General features: G+C 42.2%; 1 long non-coding RNA gene across 1 annotated transcript; it reads left to right on the top strand.

Moving 5' to 3' along the window:
- The first annotated feature begins 18329 nt into the window (after positions 1-18329).
- LOC147758417 (uncharacterized) lies at positions 18330-19871 on the top strand. Its single transcript, XR_015319544.1, has 2 exons — positions 18330-18644; positions 19771-19871. It is a non-coding gene; the product is annotated as an uncharacterized LOC147758417 (long non-coding RNA).
- Positions 19872-20333: the final 462 nt, after the last annotated feature.

The raw sequence follows: 20333 nt of genomic DNA, 5'->3' as shown, positions 1-20333 counted from the left end.
CGTAATTTTAGCAATGATAAGTTAAAAGCATACGAAGTGTAGGCACGTGCTTATACGTGCACTACCATTATTACGACACATTTATATAAACAACCAAGGCATACCTGGCCGTTTCACAACATCAGTTAGCGCTGCATAATACAATAGGCTTAGGCAGTAGAATCAACGTTAATAAACAAATAATAAACAAATGTTGTATTTCATAGCTTTAAATCATCACAGTAATCTGGTCCTTGTGTACATCGCCGTGCCCTCCTCTATCCAAGCAGAGAAATCAAAGTAAGTTATTGACCTGTATTAAGTTATTTCTAACTCACCCTAAATGTACGGCTCCGTTAAGGGTTATGATTTGCGCCTATTCCATGAGTGGATGCAGAATGTAACTTAGGATACGCTCCATGGTTTTGCCGCAATAAAGCTAATAATGGGCATATTGCTAAATATTGTTTTATTTAATCAATCAAACTAATTTATTCAAGTTTACTAGGTTGCATTCAAAAATATGCACTTATGAAAATTTGGTATAATAAATTTGATGTCCAAGATTATATATATATATGACGATTTTGAGTAGTGGACTAAAGCTAAGGTCAAAAGCTGCTTTGAAATTCATAAACATCATATAGGTATGTTGCCGAGGACTTCTTAAAGTTTGCTTTAGGATCCTGCGTTCTGTTTTGTTAGAACAATCCTGTTTGAACTCGTTCTTCCCTTTGCTATCGCGTTCACGCTCTTTACAAAAGCGTTGAGTTTTCTTGCTTATAGATATGAGAAAAGCTTATGACAAATGTTTTCCTTTCCGATCCCACGCCACGACGAAGATCGACTTCGGCCGACTTTGCCTTTGCGGACGACAATGAACGTTGCACCCCGCCATTGAGGAGGAAGCAGTTCGCAGCAAAGATATTCGTTAAACAAAGTGATCCAGCAAGGCGCAAGCCCTGCGGTGGCCTTGAGGTGTTCATTCTGTCCGGACCATTTGCTGACCGTAAGCGTAGGTTCTCAAGCGTTTGAATTGCTTTTAGGACTGATAATTCCTAGCCTAACAGTTCGTCATTACCTGTTGCCTGTTCGTCTCACCCTGCGCTGAGCAATAAAATCTCGTGAGGCTCGACGTCAGTAGATGAGGACACTTCGGCGAAATGGTCGATGACCATTGATGGGCTAATACGACATAACAAAATCTACAGAAACCAAGCTATTTGGCGGCTGGCAGCATTGCACGGTATCGACGATATGGTGCCATACATACGTGTCGAGTTTAATACTGCGGCAAACTCATAAGCCTCTCCAAGAAGTTTCGCCGTGTCATCTATATGCGGTAATAAAGGTTTATTCCTCGGAGCAAGCGATAGTTGAGAAGAAATCTTTAGAAATTTGAGAAAAAGGTATGCTTGAAGCCGTCTTCTCTTAAACAGAGAGAGATTTTCTTCGATTTATTTGATTTTCTTCTTACTCGCGTTCGCTTCAAAGATATCTATAACGAAATTATAGATACGAGCGAGTTATAGTTAGATACGAGTTATAGATACCTGCGAGACCAACAAAAGTTTATATTCTGCTGAGGCTGATACTTCACCATCATGCACCGTAGGGCTAACGTACAGGCAGTGATCATATTGATCTAAGCGCGTATTAAAGTCTCCAATCACGATGATTAGAGTGCCAGAGGGAGGGTCAGCCGACAAGGAAGGGCAGTGTGCACTCCTCGTTACTTGGTCATACATACGCCACCACAAGCTGTATCACTGGGCGAAACAATGACTTTGTCTCCAGCAAGGCACGAGGTGAGAACCTCAACTCTATGACTATAAAGCACTGAGATTTTGCTACTAGGATGGTTGGGGCCCGCTCCCTTTTAGGTAGTCCCGGTCGAATGTGTCGGTCTGTCAGCATCGAGGTAATGACTGCATCCCAGACATCCAGTGCGAGTAGCGCTAACATACGAAAGTTTCCGCGGTTTTTTTTTTGACTGACCTTTAGCGTTTCCTACGACCCTGGCAGAGAACCTTACACTGTTAAGACTGGTTCTAGAGCTATTACTTCTACGCACAGCCAGTGCGCTAAAAAGCGCAATATTTGGAAGTTTGATTCATGAAGTTTTCGATCGTCGGTGATAGCAAGAGATGCTGTGAACTTATCGTGTATTTTATTTTATTTTACTAATTAGAGCAACCTTTAAGCTTTTTTTTATTTTTCATTTACTAGACTATTTTGACAGGCTTTGTCTTTAGACTACTCTGCCATCGCATTTTATTAGTCAATTGTAATATTCTATATAATAAAAAACTGAATATCTCGCGTTACCTTTTGGACCACATTCCCGATGGGAAAACAGCAGCTGGGACAAAAAGAGTTGCGTGTTATATCTAAAAGAAGTAAATGGCAAGTTAAAGCCGAGCCGAGCGCGCGCTGAACCTGAAGGTCTTAATTTAGGCCTCACAACTGCAAGAAGCCGATGAGCTAGCTGCAAGAGCTCTTTAATAAGTACTAAAATGACATGAACGTTCAGGAACGGTTCCGTGTAGTTAAAAAGTAGCCGTTACACTGCTATAGATCGCCTTTATGCATTTGGGAAGCAATAAAAATAGCTGAGTCGATTACTCAAAGTAGGTCACCTTTGACAAGTGGCTGTGCTGGTGTGCTATTGCTAGAAGGTGTCGTTGCTTATAGGGAAAACCAAAATAATTTTTGCACATAGGCAACTCTTCAAGTTGGGTCAAGAAATAAACGTCCTAAACGCCTGAAAACGACTTAATGATTTGGATCAAATTCCAAATTACTTTCACAGCCTGGAAGGGTCTTATATGTGGAAAACTCGTTTATGCTAGCTTTATTGTCATAACCTTGCTCCATAAAGTTAGGCTGTGGACTGTGATGCAGGGGCAAGCGACGCAAAACAAGAAGTTCGCAGATGGCTCTATGAATGCATCGCCCCATAAGAGTCTTCTTCGGGTGCCAAGAAATCCGTATGATATCAAAATATTGAAGGAAACCTTGGAAAACTGAAGAAACACATTTTGAAAAAGAGGCTAACCTTCTATTAGAGCTAGCGCATTTAAAAACAAAATTACTTCAGATGATGGTCGTGTATGGAGATAGCTTCCGCAGTAACGTATGCAATATCTAAGTAGTAAAGCTTCTGCTGTACCTGCACTGTCGCTTAGCCCTGACATTCAGCTGTTATTCTTGAGCTGAAGGTTGTCTACGATTAAATCTGATGATGCTTGTCGCTAACCGGACTCTGGTTAAGGTTTGCAGTTTCTGTTTGGTTGAGTTTCTTTTGTTCAGGTGAATTAGGATTTTGGTATAAAAAATTAAGGACGAATTTCGACAGCCGTGCATGGGACTCCTGTGCCATGGTAACAAAGTTACTTTGTGAGGGTGTTTCTATTCTCTGCAGATCTATTCTGATGCTTCTTCTTATTTTGTGTTATTCGAGTTCCCTATACTAGTGCCTCCTACTCTCTGCGTGAAATTCATTATATACGCTCATTTAATTAGTCCGGTACTCGACTCTCCGTCGAACTACAGGCCCATGAGCGATTGTTAACAACTACCTGTGTTGCGTGCGATATTCAGAATGTTCCCAACAAAAAGGTATAAGTACCGAACGAAAGTTTCCCCTAAAGCCATTTTATGATTGTTCTTGATGCAAACAGAGGATTAGGATAAACTTTAAATCAACAGAAGCGTTGGATTCCAATAACAAGGCTGCATGCACTAGATATATATATATCTAAAACAAACGTTTTTCAGGTCACTCAGTTATTAGCTGGCTAGCACCATTCCTCATAGATACATTCATATTTAGCAGAAAGACGAGCCAAGCAATGATCATTCTGTCTCATTGCATATGACGCATTACCCGTTGCAGTTTGGAATGGCCAACATTATTTGAAGCAGCGGTGTGTGCCTAACGTATTGCGTTGCTGCTATGGGCTTAGCTGCCATGCCACGTGCATATACGCTAGATCTACCAAATATGTATGTACGAACGTATCTGTGGACGGAACATTTTCGGTGGGTTTTTGTGTGTTTAGTTTGGCTAGCAGGCCAGGCTACTTACTGGCTGACTGGGCCGCAGTATTCGGTCAGTGCGTAGCCCGTTTAGTCTAACCGGCGTGATGCGTGTTCCGATGCCCGAACATGCATCCTAAAGCTTTACTAACGCTAGACCGAATAGTCCCACCTGGCACAACTGGGGTCACACGAGTGCACACGGAGCAGGCTTGTTCTCAGCGCGCAGTGCTATCGGGCAGTAGTGGTGAGGAATGCAACGAGCGCCGGATACCACAATCAATCCCAGAATCTCCCAACCGGAACCGCTCCTGCAAACAGAAGGGGAGAACGCTGGACCGCCGTAGCGTTTCTGTATAAGAGAACATAGCGCACTTTGCGATCTCGCTAGCAGGAGTGGTAGTAGTCAGTAACCTCGTGTAGCCCCAAACAAAAGCTGCTAGTCCAATTGTTGGTGTTTTAGTATTCATTCGCAGTCTTACAAACGAATGCTCGTTATTAGATGGGCCACTCAGAAACCCGGGTAGTGGCGGCATCTTATTGAGAAACGTACCAGTCTATGATCAAAGTGATGCTGACGCCAATGATAATAACGATGGTGCCGTTGCTCTCGTTGACGCTGTTTGGACGAATCTCATGGGTTAGCGTTCAATGCATCCCGCCCGCCTCCTGGAACAGGTCTGACGTTGAATGAATTAGTCACTCAAGCGGACATTGTTAGTACAACAGATAGCAGCGTTTACCTAGATTTCGAATGGAAGTTTGTTTACGTACCGCGCAAATATTACCCATGTCAATTCACATGCCCGTAAAGTAACAGAAATTATTATTATTATTAAAGATTATTATAATGCGTATACCCTTTGGCCAAATCACGTTCGGCAGGGAGACGGAGGTGAAGATCGGAGGAATAAATGCATTCAATGTACCTCGAAATATTTGCAGTACGAGGTGCCTGCCATACTGTAAGGTGAGAATACGCTAAACTATACGAAAATTAAGGAACGTCTATTTACCCCTCCCTAACACTTTATACATCAGTGCGGTGTTCCTGCAATACTTCGATGGGTCGTAGGCCGTCTGTGCAATAGAGTCACGCAAATAGTATCAACTACCGCGTTATGATGTGATTGGTGGCTCTGGAGCAGTAACTTTAAGAACAGACAAGGAAAAGCAGCTCCTCAGTAGAGCCAACGCCGGGACACCGGCTAAACCGTTCAGGGGTGCGTTCACCAGCCTGGTATTTCTAGAAAAAGAGTTACACACTTCGATGCTCAGAAACATCAACACTAGCGCCAACAGCAGTGGAGACAGGCGCTCGGATCTCTTTCTGGTCATCGTCAAGCTTCTACTTGCCTCGACAGAGGCTTGCCTGTAATAAGGGGTCGTAAGGGAGTGCCTGTACGGTCCCGCCTTAACTGCTCCTGCTTGATGAGGCTCCACATTATGAAATTTCGTGAATTGCTGTCTTGCCCCATTCTCATTTTGGCTCTGACCATTGGCGTCGTCTGTCTGTACGCCTACCTCATTGCAGTTTCGTGTCACTAAGCTATGTATGCTCCACTTTTTGCTACCGAATTTGCCAGAGAACGAATATGGCCAGCAATGAAGGGCGGAGTAGCAAGATGAAAGATGGATAGTAGCTTAGAAAAAAAAAAGTTAACCTTTAGCCAATTGAACTTCGGTTAAATGCATTTCGATAATAGTATAATGACAAAGATCATACCACTGTATATGTATCATTAGGTGGTAAGTACCTTGCTGTTTCGTGTACGTACGCGAGTGAGTTGGATTCGAACAAATGTGATTCTAACCATCTAGGTGTCAACAAAGGTGGCACCTTCCGTCCTTAGGTTCGCAGTCAAAAACGTATTCATGTGATATCTCGGGTGTACCGTCTTCACAGTTTGAGCACAGAACGCGACCGTTGCTTTTGCGCTTTTTGGAGACACGAGCACTGGCGCTATCCTACGATGCTACACAAGATGATTCTGTCCGACTGCTAACAAGCGATTTTCATTAAATATTTTTTTAATTTTTAAAACTTTCAACTTAATTTTTTTTTTTTTTAATTCAATGTACTGTTAGAAAACTTTCTTCCTTCTACTTGAACTTAACTTAACTTCGTTCGTGTTATAGATAAAGAACTACGCTGCAGAGCAGTCCTTGGAAAAGGCACCGGTTTTTGAAGAACATCGATATCAGTTTAGTAATGACAAAGTTTTGCTGCGGTAGTGTAAACATAGATAATAGTGAATGTTGCTTCCAAGCAGTAAGATGGTAACATCGAGTTTGACAGCTCAGGTCCGTGTTTGCCGGTAACTAATGTTTCTGAGCAGGCCATCAATGGTCCAGGTGACTGAGTTTCCCTAATGCGAGCGTCGATCTCAAGGCGATGTCCTGCCAAGAATGACGAAAATTTAAAAAACAACTACGCAGAGGCTCGATTCTGTGTGTCTCTTGCTGGCTAGAAATAACTCTGTGTTCATAATTAAATTCTGACACGCGTTTGGTATATTGTCAAGAGCTGTGCAGCAGCGTTCTTTCTCTCTAATCATTTCTAATTAAGGGTAGACTCTATTAGCACTATTTATAATGAACATGTGTTCCTCTGACTGGTCAGGAGAAACGTTTTCGGTTGCGAATTGTAAAACCCTGCCTTTAGTCACGTTTCCTGCTGTGGTTTTTTTTTTTTTTTTTTAATAATGGCGTCTTTTGTTATGCGTTACCACATTGACCTCTAGATAGTTCGCCTGCACAATAATACAGTACCGTCTTCGATTCTTCCTATCCGAATCTCACTGAGAGCGCCATCTTTTGTCCAGCGAGCTAATTTTTACTGCGAATCATTTACTGCGAGTTGAATGAGACTGAATTAGCCTAAAATATTTGCCTAGCACGAGCTAAATCGCTTGTCCACGCATTGTTCCGCGAGGGGGTCTCCACTGTGGACATAGGGTGCGAAAGATTCGTTCAAATCTGAATGAAATTGCTCCAATTTCATGCTACGCTATCTCGACCATTTTGGAGGAAAGACGCAGCATGCAATGAATCAGCGTAAAGGAATATAATATAACAGTACTGTGAATAGCAACAGTTTTTGCCTGTCAATGGCATATCTTTTACTCGATGGCTGTCCCCAACGAGCTCTCTGGGAAATGGTTTCATAAAATATGTTACAGCCGTGAGTGTTATGGTTAAAGAACGTTCAGGGTACGCTCACGTGCATGTCCACACAGACGTACCGTGCACTGTCATAATTACGAATTTGTTTGTACATCTGTCCTTAGCATTACTATTAGAATCACGATTAGTTTATTTGTTATTGCCAACAACGTTTTACCTAAGTTGAAGGGTAGATATTGATATTTGTTGATTGGCGAACATGTACACGAATTGGGGGGGTTCCTCGATCGCGTTGATGGGAGTGACCATTTGGACTGAGGGGCTGAATTGTTTCTTTCTTTTCTTTCCTTCTGAACAATTTTTGATAGAAACAATTAGGTTGTTTTGTAACGACTGAATGTTTGCTGATTTCTCATGCTCTCATCTCCATCTTAAAGTCATAAGAGACGAAATACCTGATATTTGTTACAGCTAAAATGCACCAGTATGCATATATATACACACTGTGAAATTGACGATATATACCCACATGCACACGTACACGTATATGGGTAGACACATCCGACCTTGAATATGACTATTTTTTCTTTTCACACGATAACGCTTTCATCGTGAGTGAAGAGCAGCTTGTTTCGCCCTTTACCGATCGGCGATTGTAACATAGCCATTCTTATCTTATCACAATCTGCCAGGGCGGTCGGAAACCTCCAACAGCGAAAGATTTTGACATAAAACAGAGCTTTTAAATTTTCGTGTAACACCACTTAAGTGCCTTGAGCGTCATCAGCAAGAGCGAATAGCGCCATTGCTAGTCATCGCGGCAGGCCACCTAGGCTTGTGATGATCACCTTTTAAGAGCTGCCGGCGTTCACGGCCGCCGAGTCCTGTGTACTTGGAATGATATAGCGCAAAGTTCGTTCTAAGCCTGTTGAACGTTACCCAGAGGAACTTGGACAAAGCTAGCGTAATGTTATTGCATTAGATTCTACATGTTCCTTGCAAGATCGGCTTTGTTAGTGGAGAAATAAAATTGGGTGAGTGGTCCTCACCGTCTCGTTGTCGGATTCGCTCAGGTAACCGTGACCAGCTTTTTTTCTGGATGCGCCCTGTGTCAACTATACAAACGCCCCTGAACCTAAATTTAACAATAAGGCAAATTAGACAAGATCATCGACAGGAAATGTAACTAAATCTAGATAAAAATATGAAAGATAGCCAATAGTGGTTCAACAGTCGTCTATGAATTAAGATTTAATCTATAAAGCTTCAACATGTTCATTGGCAGCTAACATAATTTTGCGATGCTAATATTGAAGTTGTGGACGTAATTCACACTGACTGTTCCACATACTGTATATATAATTGTAGATTGGAGATCAGGATAATGTGTTCAAGCGATCATCTCGACAGCAATCTAACGGCTCAAGTTTAGAACTGCGACAACTTATTTGCACCGGCAAGGCGGGATAATCGACACAGGATCATGCCTTAGCTATCACATGGTTACTAATCAACGGATAATATCAGATGACTATCTGAATTCGTGCTGATTTCGTGACTCGTGAATAACGTGCTGGATTAAACCAGGATAGAAGAGTGACGGAATTACTCGAATAACACTATGGGTTTACTAGGATAGGGCGAAAGGAAAAAAACGATAGCGAGCAATTGCAAGTATAGGAGTAGCGCAACAGGATAAACTGCAACCCCTAACAGGTTTAAAGCCGTCCAGGTCGACCAATTTCTCAAATATGTCTTTTGTAGATTGGTTATGCCTGTATAGTGCATATCATATACGAGAAGGAAATCTATCAATGTGGAATACAGTGGAGAATCTTTTCAAATTCTGCTTTTCCACTTCTGCGGCGATCGTAGAAAGCTCAACTCATAGCACTTCAACTAACATAGCAACCCGTTACGTGTGCGGCTTCTTTCCTCAAAATACTTCGTCTGCGCTAACGAACATGCCATTAGTCACGTGCTATCCTTAGGGGTCCTTGACTTATATTGGTGCAAACTGTATGGCCTAGTGGGTTAACCTCTATTTGAGACGGCGTATAAAAATTCAGTCAAACATTAGTGAGTTTAATAGAGTTGCTTTTGGTAACGCGCTTTTCCATTATAGATCCTAGCTACTGCTGCCTACCCGATCATTTTCACCTTCGATATCGAGCTTCCTGCCCTAGCCAGCTCAAGGAATTGTTAAGAGCAGTCGATTTTTGATGCACGAAAGTTGTACAGACAAAAGGCCATACAAACCGTCCATTGCAGTTGAAAAACGTTACCATGAAATGTATCGCAAAAATTAGCACTTTGTATTTTAAATTGTGAAAAATACATCTTTGACCCTGAACTGTCGAGTGGCGACTTTTACTCCGAGCAAAGGAAGTTTAGATATTCCATTATCCGTTGGAGTACTGTCTACGTATCGCTGTTGTATTGCTAAGATCGAACAAAGAAGGCGCCGACGGAGGATTACCCGGACTGCGAGTGTATAGTCAAAATATATAACGGGGTAATGCTGAGTAGACTGTGGCATCTTACAAAGGATCCAGCGAGTGTTTACCAATATTTTCCGCATACTGTGTATGTTTGTACGTATGTGTTCACGATCCTGCAGTTTGGATTCTGCCGGCGCTTTTCCCTGCGCGTTAGCTAAAGCAGCTGCGGTAGCAGCAGGTCTCTAACGTTCACTCATACGTTAGCAAGAAAAGCTTCCGTCGTTTATTCTAACAGAGTAGCAATGATGATCCTTCACAATAGCACGGAATCTCAAATCAGCCGTAGCTCGAGATCCTGTAATGGTGGTGGCCCTGTGGCGCTGGCTGTGTGACCCGGGCTTGTTTTGCCGGCCGGAGTCCGAGAGCAACGCTCAAGTCCCTTCTCCCATGCACGTCAAGTCGACAAGAGCATGTGCAGTCGGGTCCTTGTCGGTTCAACGCAACCACCGTCACTTTCGCCACAGCGGTAGGGAGTCGCCTTTGAGTTTCGTCTGCTGTTTCATATTCAACGATACCGCCATAGCCCGTCATTTCTTCTTCTTCTGAAAAGGCAGGAAGGCGAAGGCAGCTGGCCGGGTGGCTTTTTGTTGAGCCGGCAGCTGCAGCAGCGTTTGAGGCCGTTATAGCCGCAGTGGTGCCGCAACGGCTATTCGGCCAGTAATGGCATCAACACCAACTTGGTTGGGAGTTAGGGGCCCAAGTCGCTGGTCCGCCTTGTCTAAGACTCTGTCCCCTTTTCCCTCGCAAAAGAAATCCAACCGACGTGATCTTCGTTCGCCGTCGTCGTCGTCGTCACTGAGCAGCCAATAGTCTCTGACCACAGTTATCTTCGTAGCAGCGGCTAGGATGAGCAAGCTGGCGAGGTTCTCTGACTTTCTTGGTCCATGCCTTGGTCGGTGCCCTACCCGTCTTTCTCCTTTTCCGGTCGCCAACCCGCAGAACTCCAACTCCCCCTTCCCTCCTCCCCAACCCTTAAAGCTCACACCAACTACAGTTGGAAGCGTTCGTTGCATGAAGGAGACGTAGGCAGCTGCTTCAAGTTAGACTCCGCTTAGTGGCTTGCCTATGTTTTCGATAGCTTGTTCATTAGGCGAGGCCGTAGCGCACCGCTATCTGCATCTAAAGCATCAGTGACTGAAGCAACGTACGAGCAAGTAAGTGATATGGAAATAAGCATGTTGCGCGCAGAGGAGGCCTGCTGGCATGCAACCGGCGCTTGCCACACGCAACAGACTATTCCCAACGCCAGAGTCAAGTAACTATCGTTGAAAAATGAAATGGTCCGCAATTTCTGCGAATATATCAACCCGATCCGAGGTTTAATTCAACGCTGATGAAACGGCTGCAAGCGGACAGTCGAAGCAAGTGACATCGGGAACATATATCCGAAGAATAAGACAGTCACAGAAGCATGTTAGTTGCAATAGCGACAGCAACAGAAGGCGGCGAGTGATGCCTGGTTATAATACTGTTCTCTGGGTCGCCCGTTTGTCTCGTTAGCTAATGCTAGTGACTGTCGACAAAAAGGGGACTAGGCCCTTTTCGATGGCGGTTCAAGTGAAAAGAAAGGCTCCCAATCAGGACGCAAAATAATGGAGGACGATGCCAATGGAAGGTCTTTGATGCACTGATCCATTTTCCTCAGATACTCACTAAAAGGCAGGCCCCCTGCTTCTCGGATGCCGTCTGCTCAGTCGAAGTCCCTTGTGCAATTCGACAGTGAGTTGAGTGAGAAAGTATTAGTTTCTATTGTGTCTGCCATTGCCTGTATGACGTGTTATGTGGTGTCCGTTCTGTTACCCCGACTCTAGATGCAGCCCGGTTACATTCTTTGCTCGTCAAAGACATTTTCTTTCATCTAGATAATACTGTCTGGGTACCTACTTAGGAAAAGCCGAAATTCGTCTATAATGATGCATATGAACTTTGTACAGTGGACGGAGGTTTTAGTAATGTTGACCTACCATGATGGTGCCTTACAGGTAGATCCAAAACGGTCCCAGCACCAACAAAGTCTAGTGGCGGGAAGTGGCCATCGAAAGTCCCTGGTTTAGCCAAGATTGGCCGTTTTGCCGTGTGCTTACTGTAAGCAGCGCTCTTCCAAACGACCTTAAATGGACCTTAGAGATCTGATGGTCTCGACCCTCAATAGGCTGGAGCTCACCCATGCCTCTTTTACCTTTCACCCGTTCCTTGAATTGACCGTTATATTCTACGCAATATCTACTACAGGTTATATATATAGGCCTACAGCTAAGTCTTTTCTATTGAGCAGCTCGCAACATCAGCAGCGACAGTAGCAAGCCGGAGCAGCAGCTTATCGCTAGGTGCAGTCACATCTTGCTTTACGTGTCTCTGTACCTAATCGCGTAGTCTGTCTTCTTGATGCTCTCATTTTTTCTCGCACTTCCGCCATTTCTATTTGACCATCTTTCATGACAGTAACGGCAGCACAGGCTATTGAAAAATCGAACATCATTACCCCGCCGGGCAGCCGCCACCAGCCCTCCGGACCCAACTCTCGGATTTATGACTTTAAGGATCTACCGTCTCCAGTCACCGTACTCTGCTATCCTCGCAGTTCCAGCTATGCTCCGTTAAAGTCAAACCCTAGTAATCTGATGCGGTTGGTAACTTTCCGAAGGAAATCGGAGACTTTTGCGTTGCGGTTCTTACCAACCATCCACCATGTCATCGGTACAGTATGTAGTTGGCCTGACAAAGGAACGCCTCAGGCGCCCTTGAGAAGCCGAAACTCGGGCGTAACAAAACTACCTGTAGCTTTCGTTGCTCCGTTTTGCGCAGTCAGGAAGTCGATGTGTAGAAGATGATACGCCAACATCGCGTCGATGACCATGACGACAACGCCAGCAAACGACAGTAGCAACAGCCGCAGGCCCCATGACGACAAGCAATACGCTAAATATGGCGCAAAGATTTGGCTTTGAAGCGCCACGAATTCAATCTACGAAGCCAAAATAGGGGTGTCGCTAATTACCGATGCTATGTATTGCCCGTATGCTATGTACATAGGCTCACCGCCTGCGTGAAATTGATGTTTATTTTCACATACCGCTACTTCATCACGTACGCCTCGAATCTCTCAGTGGGGGATTTTTTCAGAAGTGGGAGAGTGGAAAAGGAAAGAAGAAAATTATGGCGAGTAGGCGACGGCGACAATTAGAGGCGAGGAAAATGATAAATCTGTCTGTAAGACGAAAGAAGCTAGTTGCTTACCACTTCCTGTTATCTATAAAGTATATAGCAATTTTGCTCAACAGCTACAAGAACCAGTCACCAGTAAGCCTCTTAAAATGTAAACAGGGGAGCTCATTCAATGCAAAAGTGGAAGCGGATTGGATCTAAACGGTGATAGGGCAGCATGCAACGCTCCATATGGCAGCTGCCTAATCTTCGCTTCCGAACTTCATTCGTGTTATCGTCACCCGTCCATGCCCCGATCTCGACTATAAGGCAAAGTAGTCCACAAAGTATCTTTCTCGCTCAAAAGATTCTACTTAAATTTTTCACCCCTCCAGTTATTAATGCTACCCAGTTACTAAACAAAGGAGAAAAATGCGGGCATATCATTTGAAATTGGCAATTGCCTCTATCTGTGAAACACCAGTAAACACTTGCAGCTGCACAAGCAGGCGTTTCGGTGTAGCCTTCTTCTGTGTATATATAGCCTAGCTCCATAATAGATCTATAATAGATAAATAAAATGGAGAACATTATGTACCTGCATATATGCTTGTTAGATGTCGATTTGTGCTTTAGCCGTAAATGTTCCTCATTCCTTGCATTGAATTTACAACACTTAATTCGTTTAGATTATTCTGTGAGACTGTTGACATTATCCTGACTGTCATTGTTGCAACTAATAGTGCGAAGGTAACGGCGCCATCTTGTCTCGCATAGAAGAGTTTCGGAATAGCATAATTACTACTCACTTCTTCTCGTCTTTTGTCCATAGGAGAAGACTACACATTAGACAATCAAGAATCGCTTGATATCGTTCTATACATGTTGAAAAATCTCCGCATTATTCCACATTAGATCGCATTGGGTCTTGGACAGATGTTGGCGCAGCCATCGAATGATCGCAAACGTCCAATCAAAAAACACCAAGGTTAATAATCTTCATCGTCAAGGTTTTCACAGGCAATACGCCCGGTCTATGTGGCTGTTACATAGGATCCTTCTGCTTATTTTTAAGAGCGTTAAGCGTAATATCCTCTAGTTTTGCTTGAACGAGATTTACGTACGCGTTATGAAGAGTGCCTAGCTAGAAAGCACTCTTTCAGTAGTGTCACGTTGAAACTATAATTTTCTTTATTCCTTTGAATATCTATATTGAATAAGTGTTCTAATTTTTTTAAAGGGTGCGCCGCTATCAATATCCACCAAGTTTTTTTTACCTCTACGCGCACCTCTATCCAGTCTAAAAATCTGTTTGTATTGTAATACAGAAATGGAATTATGACAGTCTGCATGAGTCAGTATTATCGACAGACCACACTCCGCACGCGTACGATACGTTCGAGTGCCGATTTTCAGCGTCGGTTCTACCAAGCCACGCAGTACTGAAGCGGCTATTTTTTGTGTACTTTCAGTCTCTGATTCGTTAATTTCCAAAATATTCATCTCAACTTAAATTTATACTAGGATATATAATCAATAAACAAATTCATCTCGGCAACTCCCAATATACCTATACAGTTTAAATGTTTGATCAATAAGGAACTACTCAATGCTTGCAAGAAGTCATGCAGCTATACAGCATATATTTTCGTCCTTTTCCCATTCAGGTTTTATTTTTCTTTTCAAAAATCATCGAACCAAACATACAATACGGCACCTTCAATTTCAACTTCTAGCCGGATGTATAATTATCTTCGGTCTGCGAATAACTGATCCAGAACAACAGTAATATTTACCTGAACGAGCTCGCATCTCCCGTGCTAACTGTTATCAGGAGGAGGACGTCTAGTTGTTAAGAAGTTATCTTGCTGAGTTTCGTGATACTGTCTGAGATTTGACCTCTCGTTACAAGAACCTTTTCAATCATAGCCGTGAAGTATTCGCAAAGGTTCTCACACGGCAGTACTACAGTACTTGCAGTACTGTGCAATGCTGTCATCTAAGCAAACCCTCCTTCGATTCATATGCTATACACAGGACTGCAACCAATGTCTGAAGGATGACAAATTCATTATTTTTTTTTTATATTATTATTTTTTTATATAGATTATTTTTTTAGCATAGCGTGAATTCAACGTAATCGTGCCTGTGTATTGACATCGTTCCTGATTGAGATACTACGATCCCTACGAGTAATAATCTAGAGCACTACGTTTGTTACTTTCTATTTGGTTTCCAAACATTAAATAAATATAAATAATTACTCAATACTTATAATAAATCTATTGGATTATACAATTGAGAACAAAAACAAGAATAGCAAACAACATTGTCTAGGGTCGTTATACTATCTTGTAAAATTTTTCCGTATGTGATAGTGCTATGGCCGAATCTGTGTTTATAAATGCACGTATCACTTTGTTAATGTCTTTCATACAACTTCTACTGTTCTTCTAAACACATCAATAATATCTGTGTGTCAACTAGTTCTAAACGGGAACATACATGATTTCGTTTACAACTGATTGGTTACGACTAGACTTACCATATCATAACAGCCTTATTATATATATATATATATATATACATTTCTGTTGCGATCTAAGCGAGACTCCTACAACTGCTCCTACTCTGAAGTTTGTCTGCAATCATCTGCGATTTAGAAGCAGAAACTGAAGTCTTGACGATTAGTTAGGTCTCAGTCGTGACCCAATGGGCATATTGCATATTGCTTCTCGTTTATCAGGTGGTAAGTCACTATATTCGCCGCGTTAACATTACCTATTATCATGCAAACGTTTTGGCTAAATAAGAGAGATTGAAAGATGCTCTGGACGCAGCCTGTCAGTAAGCGGGTACCGTTTAATGTCGACGATGCTTCCTTTGCTGAAACACCATAGCAGCCAGGCTGGTAGTTCTCCGCACCTCTATTCAACGATTAGCTTAAACGTTCATGTCAACATCTGGATCGATAGACATTGAACAATCCATTTGAGATAAAGAGATCATCCAGAATGACTCTACGGATTCTAGCAAATATTGCCCTTAGGTCATCGTTGTGGATCACTTGAGCCGTGTACGATACTCTCAAACAGCCACCGTATACGAAAAATGTATAGCACAGCGCTGACAGCAGCCGTTCTTCGTGAGCAACATAAATATCTTCACTTAAAACACTAATCTTCCTGAATCATCTCCATGCCGTAACAATTGCATGGAAATTAGGCACCTCAGCTGTAAAGTGGATCATTTCATCGTCGCTTAAATATGTATCCACAAGCATCTAATAGTGCGAGCCAATAAAAGCTGAGTCAGACCAAATGAAACGTACTGGATATCGATGACTCTTCGGAACTAACGAAACAGTGTGAGTTTCGCCTTGTTAGCCCAATAGCTTCTTCTATACGTAAAAGAGCAGCCCGTAAACCATTGACAAGCCTGATCAGGCCAAGGCGGGAAAGCACTAATCGATGGCATGGTTTGAGAACCTATCTTTGAGGTGTTCCAACGTCTATTACCTTTCACCTGGTCTCCATACGATAAACTTTACTACTTGTCGTTTTCCAGAAAAGTAAGCCTTAAGCCAACCGGTGGTGATCGGTGTACATTCCGGACACTATAAAATTCGCAAAAGGATCGGATGACTTAACCAGTAAGGGACAGCAGCGAGGCAGGCCTGCCTATTTCTAATGGTATCGGTGACCTCATGTTAATGCTAGTTCAGTAGATTGGCATTTTCGAAAATCGAATTGAGTAAGTGAGAGAATCCAGTACTTTCAAGACGTTTGCCAAGTCTGCCAATAACTAGCTTTTTGAAAACCTTAGACAAGTAGTTTACCAGAGATATTGGACGGAAGTTAGCAAAGAAATTTCACCTTTGTTCTTGAAAATAGGGACAATCTTTGCGTCTTTTAATCTAGTAGGAAAGGAACCCGCGGCTGTGAGTAGAGTGCAGGCAAGTAAGTGCTGACGTGGCATTCCTCAATGGCTTGTTCGGGGCATTAGCAGCCCCGATTTCGTTCATCCAACTTCCGTACCCTCTAGAACCATTTGAATCTAGAGCGTACCAACATCATTTCTCCTGAACGGCGTTCCGTTTGTTTGCCAAATCGATACTATCCCTGCCTGAACATCAACGTTGATGTCAGGGGGAGTAAAAGTGGTAGGGCCAATGATTGCAGAGTGCTTGTGAAGGTCATCAGCAATTGCTTGAGAATTATGGAGTTGATGTTTAAAGTTAACATCGAGCACGTATGGTAAAACTACTTTGCATTTATGTTTGTCTAAAGATTCCTAGATATATCTTCATATATTGAAAGAGTCGTGTATTAACGTCGTGAATTAGCACTGGCAGCTTGCATTTCTGAAAAGCCAGAGCTCCGGAGGCCATTGTAATGCGCTGTGTGGAATTGTTGGGTGTACACTTTTTGATGCCATCTAGATAACTGGGTTTAAGACACTGTAACCCGGATGCTTGGATTTCACTTGCTGAACGAGTCGACATTTCATCCAGACCTTCCGTTTCTTAATTCCGTAAATCCAGAATAGTCAAAGCAACGAAGTAGCTGAATAAGCTCTTTTGCAGTAAACGCATTTAGGTGCACCCTTTTAACTGACAGTCATGTGACGAAGTAGGTCGCAATGCCCGCAGACTGTTACGCTTTGTATACTACCGCCACCTGACCCCTTTGACACCTATAGCAAGAGGTCGGCGCTCCAACATAAAAATCCTATAAGCTTTGTGCACCATGAGTACTTCACTCGCTTCTTCAGTGCTTCACCTTTAATGGCGGTTCCCTTGGGGTCCTTTAAAGCTGGCAAAATCTAATTATCTGTAAAACCCCTGTTCTTTTTAGCAATTCTGCCCCAGATATCCATTGGGATATCAAGAATTAAAAAGAGATCCATAGCCGTAATCTTCGTATCGTCAAATTTGCCCCTTTATACATATATCAGACCGAATCTTGATTTTGATTTTGGTATAGGAGTTTACTCTAAATCTTTCAGCACATAGTGGCAAAAGGTTTCGCTGAAAAGGTCCATTTGACGATGCTATTGCTCTCTCAATCGTCTTTTCTACCGTCCACACGAACACAACACGAAACAGTCCTTTCTGATTCTTAATAGTCCTTTCGCAAATAAAATTTATTTGCAATTTTTTTTTTCTCAAATTTATTCGTTGAACTCTTGCGGGCCATGCGATTACACCCTTCACTAGAATCAGGGGTCGCTGCTTGATTACCATTTTCGCCAGATTCTTCGCATGGGTTCTTTAGAACACTATTTGATTCCATTAGCATGGCTTTAGTTAAGTTTCTTCCTGGCAAAGGTACACCAATGTTCTCTCTCTTTTCCTCAAAGCTTCGCTAGCTTTAGTAGAAGCCTCGTTTACTAGCGCGGCCTTCCTATAAGTAAATACTCAGCGTCGGCGCCCCGCAACTGGTATCTAACAGCATATCAACAGATGCAAATCAGCTGGACGATAAAGGCACGCCCGCTTGCAGCAAGACAAGTAGCGCAGAAGAAGGTTCACTGACATACCGTACAATCGGCCGAATCCTTTACTCAGACTAAAAACTCAATGTCGACACTCCTACAGTGTGCCAGCGGATGTACACCGAAATTGAATGAGCACAATTTACATCAGTTCTCGACTGATCGGTCCTTTAACTGCTAAGGCCTCTATATTATGAGTCCGAAGTAGCAGTTATTTATTATTTAAATTTAAGGAAAAGCAAACTATTCTTCAATTTTCCCGCGCCGGACGAACTGCTATCTAGATCGAAAACTCTATTGTTTTCGCGAAATCAGTGATTTACGTTATAGCCAGCTTTCCTGAGACTGTTGAAAAATGTAAGTAAGATCTCCATAGTGCAAACCTCAACAGTATAGGAGCTCAAGAAAGCATTTTTAGAACATTTGAGTCTTAAATATACAAATTAAAGCCCGTTTTGAAAAGGATTGGGTCGTTCCGATACGCTCCAACGGTGGCTTGTCCTGAGATTGTTTGCAATATTCACGCCTTAGACTGTTATTTGTGCAAAATTTAATTCTGCTATCATTTTTTGTATGTATTATTAATTTTTTAAGCGACATTTAAAGGAATTTGTTCTTACGAATGGAGCTTAACACACGGTTATTGTTACAAACTTGGTTGCGGATTAAAGAAGGAATATTTTGTAAATTATTAGTAGGTCCTTTAGATCTCCAGCAAAAGTTGTCATCGCGTTGAATGGTGATAGCATTGAAAAAACACGAAAAAGATACATTGATATGTGCGTTCTTATTTACACTCAATCTCGAAAGCGTACTAATTATTATTAATTTAAGCGCTGAATCCTGTATATATATATACACACTTACTACTCTAGCGGTATTTAGGTACGCCTTTTATAACATTTATATAGCAACTCATAGGATATTATGGCTATATTAGTGACGCATAGAAATATCGTGGGATAGCAGTTGAAACGTTTATGGTGCAAACGTTTATGGTTTCTTGTGCAAGGAAGTCTGCTTATTGTTTATTATCAATTTTTTAATGTTAACCCACGAGAAATCCGACAAGAACCTTGTCTTAGCAAACGACATGTTATTATGTTACGCAATACATGCAAGACATAACTTATAAATTTAGCCGAAGCATAGTGGTCTATCTGTGCGATACTTGCGGAAGATTATCAACAGTATTGTAATATAAATTAAAGTTCAGAACATCATTACAAAGCATCGTCAAGACGTATCAACTCAACAGCGTCTAACCACAGCTATCCTTAAAGCATGTAGTTTACTGTGGTCACATATACAGCATCTTGTATTTTTTTTTTACCATGAATCCAAAAATGTTGTACACACAGTACATGCAATAGAAATGCTTGCTTTTTATTATTTTCTTTGTCGATGTTTAGTATATGCAAACACAGAAAAGCTAGACTGACTTCCGTTTGTAGTTCACTGAAAATAGCAGCTCATGTTATAGGCCCGACGGTACAACGAGTGGTGTCGCTGAAAAGTTTGACGATCTCAAGGACGTAAGAAAGGAATAAATGGTACGACATTGAATGCTGTACGGATAATTGACTTAATGGGATTATTTATTACGGTTGCTAGATGATGCGAAACAGAATTTATCGCTATTAAATGTTTGATAGAACGTTTGCTGTTGAATAGCTTGCTCGCGTAGGATACCAACCGATATCGCCAAATACCAAATATGTTTAGTACCGAGTTCTTATGCCGTAATGGCTATTCCATTTCTTTGAAACAAATCAATTTTCTCTGCTAGGGTATTTTATTACTCAAAGAGTCGCCTAATCCTATACAACTAACCGCAGAAAATGGTCGAGGTCACATATTTTCGTCTAGGATGACAGTAAATTTGAACTGCAGACTACGCTTTTTTCTTTTGGCTAGCTAAAAATTATCGTCTCTCGAAAGGGAAGTAATCGATGGCTTGAGAGCCTGAAGGTCCTTGTATCACCTAGCACAGAGATATAGGTAAACTCGAGCGAAACATGAGTAGGCCACAAATACCTTAAACCC

The sequence above is a fragment of the Varroa destructor genome, unplaced genomic scaffold (assembly GCF_002443255.2).
Source record: "Varroa destructor unplaced genomic scaffold, Vdes_3.0 BEIS01000001.1, whole genome shotgun sequence".
In the NCBI taxonomy this organism is placed as follows: domain Eukaryota; kingdom Metazoa; phylum Arthropoda; class Arachnida; order Mesostigmata; family Varroidae; genus Varroa; species Varroa destructor.
The sequence above is the reverse complement of the archived record's forward strand: the minus strand, read 5'-3'. Positions and strand labels throughout refer to the sequence as shown.